Source organism: Ischnura elegans, chromosome 10, assembly GCF_921293095.1.
Source record: "Ischnura elegans chromosome 10, ioIscEleg1.1, whole genome shotgun sequence".
Lineage (NCBI taxonomy): Eukaryota > Metazoa > Arthropoda > Insecta > Odonata > Coenagrionidae > Ischnura > Ischnura elegans.
Genome location: NC_060255.1, coordinates 74,872,805 through 74,895,275, shown reverse-complemented (window position 1 = coordinate 74,895,275; position 22,471 = coordinate 74,872,805).

Sequence of the window (22,471 nt, the reverse complement as noted above, 5' to 3'; positions counted from 1 at the left end):
TCCCAAGAGCAGTGGGAAAGAGGGGGGGGGCGATAAAACTTTTTTTTACGCCCTGGCGCGCGGGTGCGAAAGTAAATCTTGGGCCCATCAATCGTCGCTCAAAAGAATGCATAGCGTGGTGCAGAGGGTATCGGTCGTCAAGGAAACGCCTACATCTCCCTAATGACACGGAAGCGATGCTGAGGGATGGGAAAAGGGGGCGTGGTTCTCGCGTTTACATCAGGACCAAGGGGTCGATCGTAAAATACGATATCAATTTAAAGGGGAAAGGGATCGCCTTAAAACCGACGGGGGGATCAACTTTATGGTAAGCCATAATATGGTATTTTGTTAAGGAGACCACCGACAGCTAAGCTCATATGCGCTCCGAGGGAAGGGTATGGAGAGAAGGATGGAGAGAAACCCGGCTTAGTGATGGTAAAACATCGGTCGAAATCGATTTTTCGAGTAATGGATTTTTAATCGAAACCAAAAGCTCGACCTAAAAAAATCGAAATTTGAACCATAAGAAATATTAATCGAAAAAATCGACTAGGTGTCTCCAATTTTACCGGCCTTAGAGAAAAGTATTTCACATGGTATGGATAATGTTACCATAGGCCGGTAGTGATGCTGCTGAGATCGAACGAAATGGTCAACATCGAAATTAAGAAATCGAGTTTGGATCGAAACTCGTAGATCATGACTTGATCTCGATTTCCTCGATCATTGGCTATTAAAACTCGACTTAAGTTTTTAATCGAAATTGACTTATCCATCACTAATCCGGCTAATGATTTAGCCCGCTCTTGATAAAAGGCGCCAAAAGGATCACGGTTTAACGTCACTTCCGACGGACTTGTTTCGCTTCAAGCTTCCTGCTGACAATACTCAAGCAGGGATCGGACAATCTCTGATAATTCTCTGCCACCTCCAGGATTTGAACCCGAGCCCATGGGGTGTGAATTCAACACGCCAGTCCCCACAAACACAGTCAATCCCTTGATTATGCTGTCCTGGTGGTGCGTTGATTATCCCGGTTTAAAACGGTTTACGTAAAATAAAATTGCGATGAAAATTTTTAAGTTGTACTCTAATCCCTACGAGAGGAAGAAGAGGAAGGAGGAATTTAAAATAAATTCTTGACCTTTTGATTCATATTTACTGTGAAAAACAACACCGATTTGGTAACAACACCAATGGCGTAAGTACTTAAAAATAATCAGCAAGAGACACACGGTAAATAAAATTTCATCATAGATCCATTTGATAGTAAATTCCACCTATAAAAAAATTATTTTGGTCGACATTTACGGTATCCGTTGAACTATTTACATTGGAATTGTGGCGGAAGAGAAATACAGATCAATTATGAGAAAACATAAACATGTAATCGAATATATATATGTACTGCAGATAAACATATCAATGCCAGGCTAACAATTCTCCAGGATAATTATAAACCATATATACACTTTTAGAGTTTAAAGAAAAGTTTAGTAAAGAGTCTCATCTGGAGTGTAGCGCTTATGGGTGGGTAAACGTGGACTTTTAGGAAGAAGGACGAGAGAAGACTGGAGACGTTCAAGATGTGGGTTTTGAGAAGAATGGAGAAAGTGAAGAGGACGGAGAGGAGGAGGAACGACGAAGTGCTGGACATGGTGGGTGAGGAGATGCAGCTTCTAGATGAGATACGAAGGAAACAGAAGGCATGGATGGAGCGAGTACTTAGCGGGAAGGGGATGTTGAAAACAATGTTAGAGGCTAGAATGTTAGGTAAAAGAGGGATAGGAAGGAAAAGAATGGGATATTAAGATAGAATGAAAGGGAGTAGCTTTCACTGTGAATTGAAGAGAGAAAGTCTATGAAGTGAGCGGAGACTGCCAGACTACTTATAAAATACTCTGAGAAAACCTACCTTAATCTGTAAAATACTTAAATAAAATAATATCCTCAGCACGATGCATGAAAGGTCATGTAAAAATAACAGGCAGGGGAACTAGTGCGATTGTTAAAATAGAAAACCGACATTAAGTACTAAAACGAATTATCTGAGGGAGCCTACGTAAATATTCGGCTCACAAAATGAAACAAATCCGCTGCCACAAAAGAGACGCCTCTCATCTCTACACCAAAAATTTAGTTCCGCCGATCTGGGTGAAAAAATGAACCGCTCGAGGGATGAGTGGGTGAAGAAAAATAAGAAAATAATTTAGCGGAATGTGATTGATGGAAAAGAGTTCCATAGAAAGAAATGAGACCTACAAATCTCATTTTAGCTCAACATGTGCCTTCGCTAATGAGATCGGAGTCCCGCAGAAGGCTTGAAAATTCGCGCGGTCCAATTAAACTCGGGGGTCAAAAATGAAAAAAAAGCAAGTATCATCAGTAGCGTTCCAGGGATCCAGATGAGATCCCATGCAGCGACTATGCAGCGGTACATCATTGAATCTAAGGAAGAGCTTGTGATTGCTTTAAATCATTTCCGCCTACCGTAGCCACATGCCTACATCATTCAATCCTGAGCATAAGTGGCTCTTGATGAAAATCTGCAGTCCTTTTTTCAGTCAAAATTGTCACATGTGTTTCGAATAACGCAATAACTTAACCCAATAATTAGTTTACTTTTGAATCCGGCTGAAAGAAGCCCACTGACATAAGCCCGGGAACGGTTGCTAAACGGAAATTCAATATGGATGCCTACTGTCTGAAAATTACATTCTGGTAGCAAAAATGTAAACAGGAAATTACATTATATAGATAACTTTAACTTCTCTTCGTAAATAAATATACTTGCCCAGATGAATAATTCTCTCTATCAAGGAAATCCGTAGAAATTGAACAACATTAGATTCTGAATTCATAACCACTCATTGTAGCTAAATGGATACGGGTAATTCTGAAGACACAAGTTGATCTATCACCAGAATATTTCACTAGATCACTTATGACGATCATCGGAGCAACAAATCTTAATATCTTCATAATATGAACCAGAAGGTTTTCTGGGCGGAAATTGGTTAAATAAAAATGAATACGTCACCTAAAACAAACACTAGAACACATAGAACACTCTCGACATATTTTTAGAAAAAGTATTTTTCTTTCTCTTGGAGATTATATGGAGGATAGCAGAAATAGCATATGGTGGATGATCTGAGGAAGAGAAAACGTAAATATTAGTCCAAATATCAAGCCGAACATCTAAGTAAAAATACTCGCTTTCGATCGCTGGTTCTGCCCCTCAGAATCCCCTTACTCTGCCAGTTAAAACAAACCTATGACGCAACACCGTATATCCCTCCGTTGCTAATATAATAATTATCGAAATATTGAAATTGCACAATTTGGCCAAAATTGAAAGTTCTCCGATCGTTCTGAAAACTTATTTCTCGACGTATCACGTGGTCTAGATTCGAAAATTAAAATTTTTGAAAAATGATTATTTGACCTTCAATTACCCCTGAGCACTGTAATAGATTTTTAGCTTTAATGCTTCGACCGTTTTCCTATGGTTTCCAACGATTTTATACGGTGTATATTCTGTTACTTTTTGTCGTATATCACCTCGTTCACCACAAGCATTTGTATGAATCGGTGAGTAATTAGTCGGAGGTGGGTTTTATAGCATATAGATTCTTAATTAAGGTTAAAAAACACTTGAATATCATGAGATTATACATTCGATGAGTCCTGATAGTACATCTGTAATTATATTCATTATCAATTGTACTATATTGAAATAGTTATTCATCTATTGAGACGCACTTTTGATCAAATGCATCCACATCAAGCTATGCAGCTTTGTGGCCATTGTGTACAAACTAATGATACAGTAAAATCCACTCATAACTCACCCACTAGACCACGGTTTTAGCAGTTCATTACGTTTTCTCCACAGACTAACTCCGAAGAACTACTTTATTCTGGATAATCGAGTTTATATTCTGAGAGAAACCTTAGCCTACGACACACACAGGTCAGGAGTTCAAAGCCAATCCCGCAGGGAGCGCAGGTGTCGAATTAGATAATTACCCTGAAAATACGATGAATTTCACTGGAAAATCACAACTCTGACGAGAATCTTTCCGACCTTTGTCGCTTAAAAATTAGCATCTACGTTCCCATCAGCACTATAGGAAATTGATCGCTTTAAAACCATTAATTCCGAGATTTTCAGTACAATGACTGAAACCTTTCAATTAGTAATCGAAATTCGATAAGGTCCGGGGAAAATGTTTTCAATAGATAAGTCTTGAACCTTAAGCAGCAAGCGAAATTTGATGACCGTAATAAAATATGAAATTAAAATTCCTGGTGTAAATCTAACATCATCGCTATAATACTTTGATAATGAGCAAAACACTTAATAAGGTAGGCGGTATCACAAGAAACAAATAAAGGAAATAGTTTGCAAGAGCAAGAGATTAACAATGTCATTCTTTCATTTACTATAAGAGATAGGTAAGGCTTGGTAAATGAAGTTATGGTAGTCACTAGCCTGGGTGATCAAATGAACACTAATCTTTTTCCATTATTCTATGATGTTTCATGCATTAATTATGTGGATTACTAACCGTTAGCAAGTTTTTCCGTGTATTTTTTGTTGTAAGTAATATTTTTATGATAGGAAAAATAACAACATTTTTTTCTATAACTTAAACCTTTAATCTTCGAAGAGTTTCGCTACACTGTATCATTTCCAAGACTAGTGGTACAAAACACAGAGGCACCTGGTTATACCGGGTTGGGTGGTGGCTACGGTGGGGGTTAAGGGGTGGAGTGAAAGTGACTGAGTACCAATAACCAAGTACCAATGTGCTTTGTACCACTAGTCTTGGAAATGATAGAGTGTATCGAAACTACATCTACATAATATCCCGTAAGCCGCCTAAAAGGCGTGTGGCAGGGGGTGTTAGGACACCAGCCATTCACACATAAAAAGGAAGTGCTCTAAGGAAATTACGACTATCACTTATTAAAGTCCTAAACGGTTGGGGGAAAAACGAATTCCCTCATCTATCCGTTCAGCAAAACATCTCCCTTAATTTATCGCTTCTATCGGACCCGGAAATATAGTGGGGCTCTAACATTATGTTCTCCGTGTCCTTAAGGCCGTTTTACAAGGGGCACGGAATGGTGCAGGTTAGAGCTGCATTTATTTCTAAAATGTCGTGGAATTGTGCGAATGGATGAACGAAATTAGAACAGGGGCTATTTTGCCGTCTCGCATCCACGCATTCTCGCATGTGTTCTAGCAATTCACCGCTTTACACGACGCAATTTTGATTGCGCCTTCGCAAGTACGTCAGATTGCGCAATGCCGTGTACCGTGTAAAACGGCCTTTAAGGATATGCATTTCCAATTGTTCAAGCAATCTAAGTCTAGCGCGCTGCCTCCGAGTCTCCAGCGGCTCCCAGCCTAATTCGCTTAACATCTGGGCGATGCTGTCGGTACGTCCGTTGCAGTTTTTGACGAACTGCGCAGCCTTCCTTTGTATTTTATTCAGTTCGCGGATTAAGTCTTTCTACACCGGATCCCATACGCACTTGTCTTAAGATTAAGAATAAAGTTGTAGAAAGCAAATTTCGTTATTTTTCCTAACTTAAAATGGAATTCTACAAGGTTAAGGCCTCAAAAATTCAGGGCATTAATTTTTTTATGCCCGTGAACAGAGCAAGTGGGTATCCTTTTGCATGTGTGCGATCTGTCACCCCCAGCCAAACAGCCTTGAATATCAGCTTCCGAAGGAATAATACTTGGAGAACGATCCCATTAGCAAAGTACGTAATCTCACCCAATGTATTACAGAATATATGAATGCGGGTGCCACCATTCATTACGAAAATAACATGCGATCATTCGCTCGAATAAAATAGCACGCGGAAGGCGGCCGGTGACCCCGTGCGAAATAAAACATAAGGGCGTGCACGTATTTCGGTTGGCGCTAGCGTCGCACGTCTCCGGTAGACGAGAGGAGGGTGGAATTGATTGAAGGCATCGCATACATCAACGCACAGGCGCGCTTGTTTACAGAGAGCGACCGGGAATTTCTGGAGCGTACCCCTTCCACGACCACCCACGTTGGCCAACACGTAAATGTTTAAATGCCGGAGCAGACACGGACGTGAATGGTAGAGAAAGAGATGCAAGAGTAGAGACAGCCTAAATTTTACGCGTTGGTACCCATGAAATATATGACGACAGACAAGTAATCTTTCTCTAAAAACGGATCTGGTGAAGTCTGTTTCGATGAATAGATAGATTGATAGATCTATTGGTCCCATTGATATACAATAAAATGACAGTGCATACAAAAAACTTCGTAGATAAGAAACAGCATACAGCAATATGATCAGTCATTTGACAAGAATGATGCTTAAAGAATCGAATTCATTTTCGACAGTTAAGGAAATCCACAGAGCGATGTTGACTTTCGAAGCTGAATCATGATGGAAAAATCTAAAACAAAGTTTTAGAGGGGAAAAATCGAAGAAATCGAGATCGAACTATGACAAAGTCGATTCAAACTCGAATTTTCAACTTCGATCTTGACCATTTCGTCCGATTTCAGCAGCGTCACTGCTGGCCTTTGTTAACATCATTCGTCCCATGCAATATACTTTTCTCTAAAGCCAGTAACATTGAAAAAGGACACCCTCGATCATTTTGACAGCATTTCAATCGAACTTTCTCAGGAGTTTTAGTTAAGCCGAATGGTTCCAAGCGGTGATCCCAAAACTTTAATGGGCATGCATTTGTTAGCTATTACCACAAATATTTAGTTGATTTTCTATCGACTACTTAAATGTGTGAAATATGATTTGATGCTTTCCTGGCGAATGTGGGTAAACTCTTCTCGGGATTCCCACCGGGTTAATTTTTCCATAACGGCCAACGCTTTAAGCTCAGACTCCGAGGATGAGCCTCGAGTAAGAGCTTGAAACGCTGGCCTTTATGGATAAATTAAGTCGGTGGAAATCCCGAGAAGAATTTACCGACCCAAATCTCTATTTTGAGTACTTTTCGAATAAAAAATAAAAAACACATTTTTGTAAATCCTTTTTTTATTTTGTCTCGTTACGACTTTTGTTAGGTCATGTACGTGAAAGAACCAGTAAACTAGTGTCACTTAATGAAACTATTTTAACACGCACTGGCACTACTTGAAATGATATTTTGGCAGATATTTTACACATTTCACGATCGTTATCTCTCATCAAAAAAGATAAAGCATTAATAATAAGAAATATATACTTCGACGGATCGGCCAATTAACGAGAGAAAGTTAATTGAAGTTCTGGAGGTGGGTTTATTATCTAACATGAGCAGCACAATTGATCTGGTATTGAACATTACATGTTTCTTATAAATTCCCCTTTAAATGTGTAGTATTGAAAATATTTCGGGAGATGGGAATGTTGTTCAAACTTTCCTCCTACTGGTACTACAGAAAATACCGGCCGCTAAAATCGTCGCAATACTTTTGAATCCGACCGTACATATGTGTGTACATGCGGAGATCCTCTAATATGATGAATGCTGGTGATTGATCACCCCCTGCCAAACACCCTACAGGGGGCTCGCAGGATATTATGTAGATGAGGAAGGATTTTTAAAAAGTCGCCACAGACGTCGCTGACGAGCAGAGCGAACCGAATCATACGGGGTAAAAAGCAGTGATTAGGGCTATAAACGGAAATACTACAATAAAAGGGATCTACCGGGTTAGTAATGGCGAAGTCCTAAGAAGATTAGGAGAGAACTCTCATGAAAACCTTTACAAGATGCCGGATCAAAATTATAGGGCGCATCTTGAGACATGATGGCCTGATGAAGACAAGGGTCAATCAATTATTCAAATTTACCTCCTACTGGTACAACATAAAATACCGTAAATCCATTTCTGAACTGCGGCGAAAGTGGCGCCGTTCTAATCGATGCAATACTTTTTGAATAGGGTGGTTTCCTATTATTTTTTATGGCCTAAATTGAAAGATTATTACTCCTGGAGTACTTATTTCACGCTTTTAGATATTTACATGACGATTTCTATTTTTCGCGATAAAATGAAAAGTGAAAATTTTCATGCGCGCGAAAACAAGACGGCTAAGTATGAATGCTGGGAAAACCCCGCGTGATGTCATTCTGGTTCCCGCTGTCGCCCTGTGAGGTGACCTTGGGGCGAGGGTATGAGCTTCGCTGGGATGCAGGCTGCTAGCAGGTAGCAGAGTACCCTGCTAGCGGGTAGCGCTTGGCTTAAAGGACTATAAATACCTTATCAAACGAAGGAAACTTTCCGACCATAGACAGTTTTAATAGGTGATTATTAAGAGATGTTTCCCTGAAGTCTGTGCCGCATGCATGCATTGGTAATCTCAGACGATGTATAACTCCTATCCACTCGTATAGAAACTAGGTCCCTGTGACGTCACGTGGAGTGGCATCGCATGGGCGCCAATCTGGCCTTTTTCAAATAAGGTAAAAAATTGACCATTGCCATTCGTCTAAAGTGGAATTTTTAAAATCAAATAACTTGTATATTATGACTACACTAATGGTGGGTAACGAATCACAATCAATACCTTTCGTTTTCTTTGATGAGGGAAACTGCCCTATTGGGCTGAACCAAATTAAGGTAATGGATAAAAAGGTGTCGTGATTTACCTTATTTTTTCTTTAACCCGTCCTCAAGACAGGGAGATGGAATTCGGGGCTGTCTTGGGACAAAAGAGGGAGGGTAAGGTGAAGGGTAGGGGTAGGGAGGGTTTTTCTCCACGGTTGGAATTCGTCCGAGCGTGGGCGAAGGGAGGGAGGGATAAGGAAGACGAAGAGAGAGAACGGCTGGCGCGAGGAAAAAAGATGAGACGAAGTTTTCGCAGTAAAGGAGCGCCGCGTATTCTTAGAAGCGGCAAGGAACATTACCTCGATATTCGCACCTGGGATCCACAAATCAAATGGAACAAGGTAAGCAGAAAAACCCTGGAGATCAAGGTGTGAAATATTATTTGGCTAATCCTGAAATTTACGACGCAGCAGGAACAATGATTTTTCTTCCAAAGTCGGAAGAGAGCACTGGGGAAAAGAATAAATAAATTCGCTCTATCCCAACTTTGAGGCATTTGGTAACGGAAAAGGAAAGGTGACTTGTTCTCAACTGAGAAATTTCATTTTTTAATATCATCGTCACAAATGCTATCGAAAGCATCGCCGCGAGAAAGTATTCTCTGTTCAGATGCAAAATAGATCTTTTAACCTATTGAGAACCTTTGCCAATTACTTACTTACATCAGAAAACACCAACTTTTAGGACAATGCATAGAAAATAAGAAATATTGCTAAAATATTTACGCTATCTACCACCTCAGTAGCCCTTCCGTAACTATTATTTTTCCAAACTTCCGTATCTCTAACTTCCGTAATTCAGCAAGAGGCGTTTATTGTTCTCTTTGTCCTACACTTCAGGATGTATACTATTTCCGCAGACAAAAAACAAACTTTACATGATAAACAGGCATCGACACCTAGTCAAAAAAATTAATTATTCATATAATCACACCAAAATATTTGGCAATAAAACCTCTAATAATGAGAAATAAGAAGTAGAATTAGATCTATAAATTTATCCCTTGATCATTGCGAGATTCATTAAGCACTCATACTACTCTTTAAATAAAAATGAATAAATTATCATAAATATTATAAGTAAAACCTTATTTTTCATGGAAACTGGTTTACGGCTTCTTGTGTTAGCCTCTTCGTAAATTCAAATGAAGGATTAGGACCGCGAAAAGTGTGCGTGATTGAGGGTGGATATTACTATGAACGTGCAGGCCTAAATATACAGAAAATGGAGCACAAGCTAAAACAAAGATTTATTTCCCTCCACTCAAAAAGGCACTTAAAAAGCTATCAGCAACTGGGGGAGAGCAAAAATTATATTACTTTACTGCGTTTGAAAAGTGTTTCATTCTGGGAAGTGGCGTAACTAGTACTAGGCTTCGGGGAATTGGGGATGTATCAAATTTAATGCACACCATACCGAATAAAAATAACCGAGCGAAACGAAAAAATATTGTATTAATTGTTAGAATTCGTCCATTATGCAAATGAAGTACTTATTTGAATAAATTACAGAGAACAAAATGAAAATAAAACATTAGATTACTATATTTGATACAATTACGGCGCTTTGATGCGATTTATTTTCGTTTTTACGGTTCTGGGGGAAGGAGGTTCTATACCCTTCACCCCCACCCTTGTTACTTAAAAAGCAAAACGCAAAGGATTATCGGAGTTTTTGAATTGAAAGTATTTTAACGGCATTAATTCATTTTTTGAATGATAAGCTCAAACATTGTTTTTTTCACAGATTTTTTTAAATAATTCACTTGTCTAATAAATTGTGGTAGAAGATGACTTTGACCGTCGAGACCATAATCGTGAATAAATTTAACACTCTATGGAAAAACAAAGTTAAAGTTATTCGTTCCAAATGTTCAGAAATTTTCAGAAAGCATCGCTGGAGACCGGCAAGGGCAGTACTTCGTAAATGACGGGGTCACACGTGGATATTCGCGGGCTGCGGCCGCGAAAGACGGAAGCTCCAATGAGTGGCTGGGGTGAAAACATCCCAAGTGAATCACCTTGGTTTCTCAGCGATTAGACAACCTTCTCTCCTTCCCCCAACTTTCCCCATTCTCCCCCCCCCCCCCTAGCGCATTACACCCACACAAGAGAACCCCTGTTCGCTGTAAATAGTAGCCGACGAAAGATCCCGAAAATTAGAGTGAATAATATCCCTACCCTTTTCACCCATTATCGGTATTAATAGAACCTACATCTCTTGATAAACCCCAGTGTCATGCACTATTCTCGTTACTCAAGTTACTTTAAATTTTTATACCTCCCCGTGTACGTGATTTCCTTTCATTTTATAGTAATATTTTTAAGTAGTTTTCAATAAGCAAAGGAATTCCCAAAAGCCTGAATCACGATTATTTTTGCCGTTCCTCAGAATGATAGCTCCAGCAATAGCTTTTCAGAAACCAAAGAAATGATCGCTCAACCTATTATTTTCTAACTCCTTATTCCGCCGCTCTTTCCGTCACTTTCCGTCTTCACAACTATCGTTCATTTACAAGTCACGCGGGACGTTATAATTTATTTTATCGGCCGTGCGTTCTGATTGGCTGAATGACGGTGCCAGCGATGGTTTCAGCGAAGGAAAAAGGGACGAGACGAGTGATGGAAAAAGGGATGTCGGAGTAAATTCCGGAAGAAAGAGTTTAGTTTCACTTCTATTGATAAGCCGTTGGTCGAGGATTGACCGCGGGTTGGCAAGCAGTGAGTGTTTACGAATTCATCTGCAAGAGCACATTATTTATTAAAGTATACCTCCGCTTAAGGTTTTCATGGAGTATTTCGAGGCATTCTACCATACTCCACTTCCTTCATAAACTTCCTCCTTCAATTCACAATAAGACCTACCATTTTAATTCTAACTAAAATCCTTAACTCTTCCCTTTCTCTCCCTCGTTTACCTAACATTCTCCCCTTAAACTCTTTTTTCAACATTCCCTCCCCGCTAAGTATTCGTTCAATTCACACCCTCTGTTTCCTCCGTATCTCATCTAAAAGCTGCCTTTCCTCACCCACCATGTCCAGAATTTCGTCGTTCCTCCTCCCCTTCGACCGCTTAACCTTCTCCATTCTTCTCCACACTAACATCTCTAACGCTTTCAGGCTATCCTCATCCTCTTTCCTGACTGTCCACGATTCCGCACGTTAAGCGCTACGCTATAAATCAGACTTCACTGACCTTTTCTTTAAACTCCTACATAACGATCCTCTCATAAGCTCGTTGCTGTATAACTAAAGCAATTAATCATAATTTAAATTTGTGACGATATTATCCATCGTATTCATGACTCTTGAATGTCATTCCCTTCGAGTGCAAATACTCTCTAGCAAATATAGAGCATCAATCCATCGCAAACTCCAATAAAACGATCCCCTCAATATCTCGTTCCTGTATAACAAACGCTGTTAACCATCATTTAAATTCGTGACGATATTATCCATCGGAGTCATGATTGCTGAATGTCATTCTCTTCGAGTGCAAATACTCTATTGCAAATATAGAGCATCAATCCATCGCAAACTCTTGCATGACGATCCCCTCAATCTCTCTTTCCTGTATAACTAAAGCTGTTAACCATAATTTAAATTGTTGAAGTTTATTCGGGATTGCCACCGGATAAGGTTCTCCATCGCTGCCGACGTTTCGATGGACGACTCGGCCATCGAAACGTCGGCAGCGATGGAGAACCTTATCCGGTGGCAATCCCGAATAAACTTCAACAACAGCATACGCCGGGAAAACCTCAGATCTTTCCATAATTTAAATTCGTGACGATATTATCCATCGGATTCATGACTGTTGAATGCCATTTCCTTCGAGAGCAAATGCTCTATTGCAAATACTGAGTATTATTCCATCCTGCAGTCACCGAGGGAATTCTTGAAAACCGTTTATAAAAGTGAACCAAGCGTCAACGTAAATCAAACTTCCTCAGGATGAAATGCGGTCTCCTGACTGGAAATCCTTAGGTTCTCGGAATGAATCCACCGGAAAGTAAATTACCGCACCGCGCACAAGGTGTCGGTAAATTTAAGGTCGTGAAACGACCTTCGTTCAGTATCGTCGATAACAAGACATAACCGCACGGCTAAATCCCTCACACGCTGGCTCTTGTTCAACGATCCTTCCCTCCCGCATCAACCTTGAGGTGAATCGAATCTTAAATTAGTCGTCCGGAAGGGGGGCGCAGCCATAAAATTCTTCACTGCAGCAGACCAGTCGTTATTTCAATGTTTCTCGTCTTAAATTCAACTAAACGACCACTACCCCAAGCTAAACAAAACTAAATAATTGCAGGCGAAACTTCATACTTTTTTATTTAATCCTGTACCACCGATAACAACACAATATGGTAGTTTCCTTCATCAAAGAAAACGAAATGCATTCCTTACCCACCATTAGTGTATTCATAATAAACAAATTATTTGGTTTTAGAAATCCCAGTTTAGACGAATGGCAACGGTCAATTTTAACCTCATTTGAATTTGGCCAGATTGGCGACCATGCGATTCCACTCCACGTGACGTCACAGGGACCTAGTTTCTATACGAGTAGATAGGAATTTTACATTGTCTAAGATTACTAATGCATGCATGAGGCACAGAGCTCAGGGAAACACCTCTTAATAATCACGCATTAAAAATACCGAAGTTCGGAAAGTTTCCTTCGTTTGATAAGGGAATAATAATCCTTATTTAAGCCAAGCGCTTTTTTTTTCACTTTTCGTTTAATCGCGAAATACGATATTTACGAAATAAAAAATGAATGGGAAACCACCCTATTATCCCATTACATCGGGGTTTTTAACTTAATCAAACGTACACGAACATCCATGCCATTGATAGGGGCAACCTACCCAGGCGGGACTCGAACCTGCAACCTCTTGTGGGGCAGGCTTTACCCCGCCGCCACCGAAGCCGGCAATATCTACATGAAACAGATGTATTCCTCGAATTTTTCACTCTTTTTCAACCAATTAGCCAATAAAACTACCGCAATGAAGAAGTGATTATGAGAAATATATATTATCCAAGTGGTTGACCTTAACGGATTTTTATAATATTTTCTTGGAAGCTAGGTTATATGACTGTTCTCTAAACTGTTAATGATCATTTTATAAGAATATATAAAGCGTATAAGAATGAACATTTGGTTTTTTCCTACTTTTATTTCATAAAATACACCTCTGAAGATGATTTACAATGACATTGTAAAGTAGGAAAGCTTTTTTTATAACATATTACCTGTAAAATCAATAGTATAAATAGTAACTTTCAATATAAAATAAGAAAATAAGTGTCATTCTTAATGATGGAAACAGGAAACTTTGCGAATTTCACTCGGTTAGAAAATTCTTTGGGATCCAAGTTTCAACAGGTTTACACGTATCCAGGTTTCAAAATTTTGCGTTGACTTGCGTCAAAATAAATTTCCTTACCAAGTGAAATTTTTAAATCTTCTCTTCTTTTCGCTTAGCTTAAATAAGGAATCCCAATACCCTATCAAACAAAGGAAACTTTCCGATAATAGGTGATTATTAAGAGATGCTTCCCTGAGCTCTATGCTCCATGCATGCATTAGTAATCTTCTTGAAATTGACCATTAACATTCGTCTCAACTGGGATTTCTAAAACCAAATAATTTGTATATTATGAATACACTAATGATGGGTAACGAATCGCAATCAATGCTTTTCGTTTTCTTTGAAGAAGGAAACTATCCTATTATCGGGGCTAAATAATCGTATTTACGCGGAAAGCCGAAATTTCAATCAGAAACGAGGCAAATATTTCCCCTTGAAGCACGTATTAGAAATTACCGCGATGGAGGGCGATGCGCTTTTCCGTGACAAAGTCTATTGAGGATTGGCAGAGAGAAAGGCCTCTCTTCCTCCGCGCTCGATAAACATCTCTCCGAAGAAGAGATAAAGAAAGAAGCAAAAAGGGGTTTGGCTGCGTCCCTTCCGGGATCAAGGCCGGTGGAGCGACAGAGAGAATTCCATTGGCAATGATGAGTCTGGGGAACGATATCCGGCAGAGAGGCACTCTCCGCCAATCCAATACCACAACCGCTACTCCCTCTCCGAAGCAATCAAGGGGACTGCATAGACATTTCCCCATCCCATTCCGTAGAAGCTTGACTTTTGTTGCTAATAGGGCAGTTTCCTTAATCAAAGAAAACGAAAGGCTTTGATTGCGATTCGTAACCCACCATTAGTGCATTCATAATATGAAAATTATTTGGTTTTAGACGAATTTTAATGGTCAATTTTAACCTCATTTGAAAAAGGCCAGATTGGCACCCATGCGATGCCACCCCACGTGACGTCACACGGACCTAGTTTCTACACGAGTGGTCAGGAGTTTTACACCGTTTGAGATTACCAATGCATACATGTGGCACAGAGCTCAGGGAAACATCTTTCAATAATCACTTACTAAAACTGCCCACGGACGGAAAGTTTCCTTCGCTTGATAGTGTATCCTTATTTAAGCCAAGTCTACCTGCTATCAGGGTACTCTGCTACCTGCTAGCAGCCTGTACCGTTGCGGCGCTTATAGCCTCGCACCAAGGTGGCCTCACACAGGGGCAGCCAGAACCAGAATGACGTCACATGGGCTTTTCCCAGCATTCATACCAGCCCGTCTCGTTTACGCGCGGTTAAAATTTTCACTTTTCATTTAAAGGCGAAAAATAGATATCGTCATTTAAAAATCTAAAAGCGTGAAATAAGTACTCCAGGAGTAATAATATTTCGATTTAGGCATTGAAAAAATAGGAAACCTCCCTATTGAGGCGCATTTAAATCAGTTTCCAAATATGCCCGCAGCGTGGTGAAAGGCGCATAGCGATCCATTTATTCCCTTTATTGGCAAATTACGTTTTGCACTCTCAAGGAAGAAGGAAGAGACGGCCCCGAACAAGATACATAAGATAATAGAATGATTAAATACGTCGATATGAAAATGATAGCGGAGAGAATAGAGGTATGGAGATATGCGTCAAACCAATATTAGGACCCAACTGAGCTATTATTTTATTCTTAATATTTATTCTTAAAATCCTCCCTCTTCCCTGTCTTTATACATTTTCATTATTGACTAATGTAAGAACAAAAATAAATAAATACTCATATAATCATAATTACCATTCGCACTCAACCAGATGTCCCAACAAAATACACCAATCAACCATAAGAACTCAAATGATGAGACTGGGACCACAGGAAATGGGTATTCGCATGTAACTTGACGTGTCCTAATTATGTATTTTGCCTTCAATTTACAGGTCATAGGACAAATAAATATACATCATTACTGTTGTTGACTAATGACGTTGATAACTCCTACGGAATATCATTAGTAAGTTACGATATTGGTATATTATTACAATCGCATATTTTCGTCCAACACTAATTACTTCACGTCCTCGAAAATACAGACTATTAGATAAAATGTCGAAAATGTTGAATAGTTTCCAAGGGAACTGCTAATTGCAAAAACTGTTTTCGTTGACAATAGCTCAGTAAGTAAGGAGTTGCAACCCAATGTTTAATGACAAAAACGAATAAAAATTGTCACCCCTACTACCTCCTGAAATATTGGAGGTCCCGTCTGAAAGTCCCTGTATAATCGCAAATATAAATTTCGTTTAACAAACCTAATAATAACTTATATATTCGTGAAATTCAGATCATTCAGTACTCGAGTGGCGACTAAGGTAAAGCCTTTTAAATGCAATGGAGGAGGCAGCACTTCTTGCGGCAGACTGAAGAAGCCTCTGGTGCCTTCGTGAAGGCGGTAAAGCAGACCTCTCCAACGCTCCTTAGTCTCTCAGTGATTCCGGGAAGGACCGATTATGCGAATCAGGATTCGGCACGGAGAGTGGCCGACGAACGATCGGATACTTTTCCGCCCGCGTCCTCGCTTCCCGAAATTGTTTTCGGGCCCCAAGCGTGTGAAGGTCACGGAAGTTAAGGAGAATGAATAGAGAAAAGAAAAAGAAATGATAAAAAGTCCCGAGTTTCGCATTTGCAAATTCATCATAAAGTACAATAAAATAAGAAAATCAAAACAACATAATAAATACCAGTTTGGCATTAAAGAGTACAAAAATATATAATGACATTGGAATAAAATCAAGTATCATGTCGGTATATAAAAATGAATCGATCTGCATTTTTTTTAATCGACCAAACTTTCAATATATTACTGCAACGATCGACGCATTTCCTTGGTTGATTTATGACCCTTTAATATTATTATATAATTTATGGAATTATAAAAGACAATTTTTTTATGAATATCATGTCGTTATTTTACTTTCTCTCGATAATATCGACAGAAAAAACAACACATGTATTCTCTTAAAATTTTCATTTTATCTGAGTCTAACCAATCGTCGGTTTGTGGACTATTGATGATTATACAAATCTGCGTTGAATAATTTTAATTAGTACTTCTAAAGAATGTAAACCCTTCCGAGAATAATGAAATTTGACGGCCAGCATGCTGACAAATGGACAAAATAGATAAACGTTTTGAAACTACGAATGAAACCTCACAGAATATTAAGATTTTTTTGCAAATGAAGATTTTTAAAACTAAAATTATACACTATCACGAAAATCCCCCTTTAGATTTACTATGATCGTGGATGGAAATGCGTCGTTAAGTCCTTAATGCGCTCTTATTAGAAGTAGAAAAAACGCAGTGAGGAAGACAAAATAAGTATTGGCACGAGAAGAATGTAGCATCTGAAAAGGAAATGAACAAGAGAATAAGATCTAAGTAAAGCCCGAACTCATTAGCGGATTTATGTGGGGGGGCACGGGGGCACGTACCCCCAGGTGCTCAAAAGGTAAACAAGATTTTAAATACAAATATTAATAAATTTAAATAATCATATTTAAAATTTAATTAAAATTAATTTAAATTAATAAAAAATGGTTACATTAAAAATTTAAAATTATTATATTTTACTACATTATTTATTAATGCTAACATATTAATAACTTTTGTATTAAAATTAAGGGTACATTTCGTAGATTAATTGTTGCATATTGTGTTTAATCCCAAATACGAGAAGACCGTTTGCCTGTCTGACCTCTTGTTCTCCTTCCCACCCCTCAGAAAAAAATCCTGGATCCGCCCTAGCCTAAACTCACAACTGCTCGTGATAGAAATGAGGATGCTAGGATTGTGCATTTTGATTAAGACTACATCCCTACGTTTGTTTCAATCATAGTACTTATATATTGGGATCAAGAGGAACATTTCCTTTAGCCATTTCAAACAACAAATTTGTGAGTTTCAAGTAGTTTTATGAGAATTTTTCGGGAAAATATTCTTCTGAAAAAAATTCGAAATGTTTCATTCTCATGTTTTCAGAGAACTCCTGGAGAGCAGACGCGATTGCAAAATGAAAGGTATACATTGATGAACTGACATTTGCTGCAATAGTAACAATTTAAAAAAAAATCAAAATCGCACTAGTAACAATAAACTGACCGCAAAAGTACGCCGTGATTGCCTGCCTTCCGGAAAAGGGTCGGGGGAGTATGTTTGCCCAGTTGCCGAGGAAAGGGTCCGGCACCCCGCTAGGAAAGGTCATTAAGTGGAGGAAGCGACTACCTGGACAATAGGGTGGTTTCCTATTATTTTTTTATTGCCTAAATCGAAAGATTATTACTCCTGGAGTGCGTATTTCACGCTTTTAGATTTTTAAATTACGATATCAATTTTTCGCGATTAATTGAAAAGTGAAAATTTTCTAGCGCGCGAACACGCGACGCGTAAATATGAATGTCGGGAAATCTCTCCGTGTGACGTATTTCTGGTTCCCGCTGCCGCCTTGTGAGGTGACCTTGAGGCGAGTTACGCGCTGATACGACGCAGGCTGCTAGCGGGTGGCTGAGTACCCTGCTGGCTGGTAGCCCTTGGCTTAATTTTGGATTATAAGTATCTTATCAAACGAAAGAAACTTTCCGACCATAGGCAGTTTTAATAGGTGATTATTAAGACATGTTTCCCTAAGCTCTATGCCTCATGCATGCATTGGTAATCTCAGACGATGTATAACTCCTATCTTCTCGTATAGAAACTAGGTTCCTGTGACGTCACGCCGAGTGGCATTGCATGGGCGCCAATCTGGCCCTTTTCAAATGAGGATAAAAATGGACCATTGCCATTCGTCTAAACCGGTATTTCTAAAACGAAATAATTTGTATATTATGAATACAGTAATGGTGGGTAACGAATCGCAATCAATGACTTTCGTTTTCTTTGATGAAGGAAACTACCCTATTCCTTGCCGAGAAACAACTCCGTACAGGGCGAAAAAGAAATGCTCAAAGCCTTCGTACAGCCAAAAGCAACTTCCCGTGAAGGAGCCCGGCGCGAAAGGGTTAAAAATTCCGAAATTGAACACAAAACTTATAATTATTATATCATAATGCGAAGTTAGAACGCGATCTGGTGGTGACTTGGGCACTTTCACTTGTTAGATAACATATGGTGTGAATCACAATGCCCTCTCGAATTTAGCCTTCTTGTGCTCCGGAAAAAGTCTCGCGGGAAACCTCCCACGCTACGCCACGTGAGATAGAACGCTCGAGATACGCGGTCTTAAGTGCGTTCACGGACGGCCAGAGGGCAGGTCGAGCGGCAACGGTATCTGCCCGCCTGCCTGAACTGACTCCGTCGCGCCGGCGCGGAAATAAACAAGGATTTCAGTCGAAAACGAAAAAAAATAATAATAAAAATAGGAGAATACAAAGGAAAAGGAGGTTTACATTAAGTTCGAAATAAAACCGACCGCGTTCATTAATAAATGAGTCCTGGAGGCTGTCAGCAAAATGCCATATATGTAGCTGAAAAATATCAAAATAACGCAATCTGCGGTCAAATGTCACACTCATTCAAATACTCCAATAACTTCGGAAACAATCAGCCGAAAACTCGTTCAGTATTTTGACTTGGAAATACCTTAGAAGACGTGAAAACTAAATCACGATTGCAAACCGCCATCGATAGTGTAAAAAACATTATTGTTCGGCTAACGTCAAAACCTTTGACAAATCACCCGACTCAGTAAGTTCGAGTACAATCATCAGGAAAGCACTTTGTCAGCGATTCACAAATACGGTGGTACCTCGAGAAACGAATGCCCTAACATACGAGATATTTGAGATACGAGCGGTTGAGCGAGCGATATTTCGCTTTGAAATACGAGCGAAATTTGAGATACTACGAACGGCCGACTGCGGCGCTGCACACGGCGAAAAAGTGAAATACCAGTGAAGAGAAAGGCAGTGACTAACATTAAGCATACAGCAGCATTTAAGTGACAAAAATACAAAAAAAAACTTTAAAGAATAAGTCTTTTGCTTTACACTCTGTTTTATGATGTTTTTATACATTTTTTGTCGATCATAAATAAATTTTTCTCTTTCAAAAACACGTAACAAATAGCATTTTTGGGGATGGAACGGACTAATGGCATTCCAATTGATTTCAATGGCGAAAATTGCTTTGTGATACGAGAAAATTGACGTACTAACAAGGAATTAAACTCGCATCTCGAGGCATCACTGAACTCGAAATCGGTCTGAGTTGCCCACGCGAACGGCCAGAGGGCAGGTCGAGCGTCAGCGGTGCTTGCCTGCCAGCCTGCACTGACTCCCGTCGCGCCGGCGCGGAAATAAACAAGGATTTGAGTCGAAAACGAAAAAAAAAGAACCAGCTAAGAGAAGTGGAGGAAGGAAAAGGAGGAGGTTTACACAAGGTTGGAAATAAAACCGACCACGCTCGCTTCGCAGACGGAGAAGGAACAAGAAGAGTAAGCTGAGTGCCGTGGTGGGTTTCCTACCGAAATTCCTACCGACTATAGGGTGTGGACAGAATGCCGGCGTGGAAAGGGGAGAGGAGATAGCATAGGATGAGAACGCTAAAAAAGAGATTCGTATTTATGTACGGATGAAAAGAGCAAATCGCACGCTTGGGAAGGGTGGAATTCAGAGGGGCCAATGTATTCCTGGGGCGACACCTTAAGGTTTTCTGGTCTGTAGCCAAGACGACGAGGGAGAGAAAGGGTGGAGTGGGGAAAGGGAGATGGGGTGGGAAGACGCTAAAGGAGTAGGGGGTGGACCACGTGCACATCACGTCGAGAGGCGAGGTCGGAAGGGGAAAAATGGAAACAGGAATGTATATGGATGAACGGGAATGAAAGGAAACGAAATGGAATGGCCATTGCTAGACGCCCAATTAAGCACGACCACACGACACTTCCTGGAGTAACGGTTTATAGCTATCACTTTACCAAGCATATACCAACGAGACTGATAAAAATTAATCCCTAAAAATATTATAAAATAGTTTATTAATGAAATAAATATAATATTCCACGGTTATAAAATTTATTCCTGCCTAAGTTTCGATGGAATCACGTCATCTTCAAGGCACAAAAGTGTAAAAACGAACAATGGCGTAACTAAGGGGGGATGAGGGGATGTATCCCCCCCCCCCCCAAAGCGTCAGAGAAATCAAAAGATCATTTTAAAATCTTGTCTGGATTTCACATATAATAACTGCATCTCCTTCAAGTTAAATTATAAGTGCCAAAATGGTTTTGAATGCTTTTTCAGGCATGTTATTTTCAAAAATTTTCCTGCATTCCCCGTTTCCTGGAGGGATAGCCCCCCTAACCCCCCCTCATCCCCACCCAAAGCCCCTTCATCCCCTCCAAAGCATATTGCTAGTTACGCCACTGAAAATGAACTATTTTGTACCCTGAAGAAGATGTAGTCACATCTAAATCTAGGTGGGAATAAATTTTAAAATCGTGGGAAATTGCATGTGTTTATTTCAATATGGAATAATTCCAATCTATCACGCTTGGATTTGCAAACGCATTTTCTCGGGCTCTCAGGTTAATTGATTTGTATAGGCCGACGTTTCGGAAGGCGACTTTTCTTCCATTTCCAAGGCATGTCAATTATTGAATGTCCAATTTCATTGAGTTACACGCCTTGAAAATGGAAGACAAGTCGTCTTCCGAAACGTCGGCCGACATGACTCGATTAACCTGGTTAAGAACCAGAGAAGAATCCGTCAATATTATTCACCAGGACAAATTAACATCGTCCATAAGAGTTAATTAATTTTTATTAAAATAAACATTCCCGCAGTCTGAATTTTTACTCAACGTAAAAGTTAACTGTGCAGAAAGAATACTCGGGTTCTCCACCGGGTAATTGACTGCTTGTCTCCCGAAGTTTCGAAAAATGACTTGTTCTTTATCATCAGGGGAACTTGTATTCTCCATCTTCTCGGGATCTTCTCCAGAAAATCTCCTGAGTGTGAAGAATAAGCCGTGGTGGTATACCCGAAACTCCTTCGTGCACAGTAAAACACCAATACGCAAGGAAAATCTAAGATCTTACATGAAAGTAATGGTTTTTTTCTGCATTATTTTGCTTCTATTAAAAGTACGACTTAACGTTCCTTATGCTCCTCAATGTTTCTCATGCATAAATGGCGTAAAAATAATTGCGAAAAAAGATCATGTAAAAGTCACCTTTCGCTAGCCAAACCATCAAAACGAGGCAATTCGTAAAAAAAAGGACTGAAGAAAAAGTTCACTGATTTCATTTCAGCACAGAAAATGACATTCCCGTGGTGTTTAACACGTCCAATTCTTTCGCGCTAACCAAAAAATTCTGAAATTTTAACAAAGAAGTTGTGAATTATAAAAGATGATATTTAAACTTGACTGTTAAATGTAACTGAAACTGAAACATTACTGAAACATAGGCACGAGAACTAAATAACGTTCTTGCAGAATGAGAT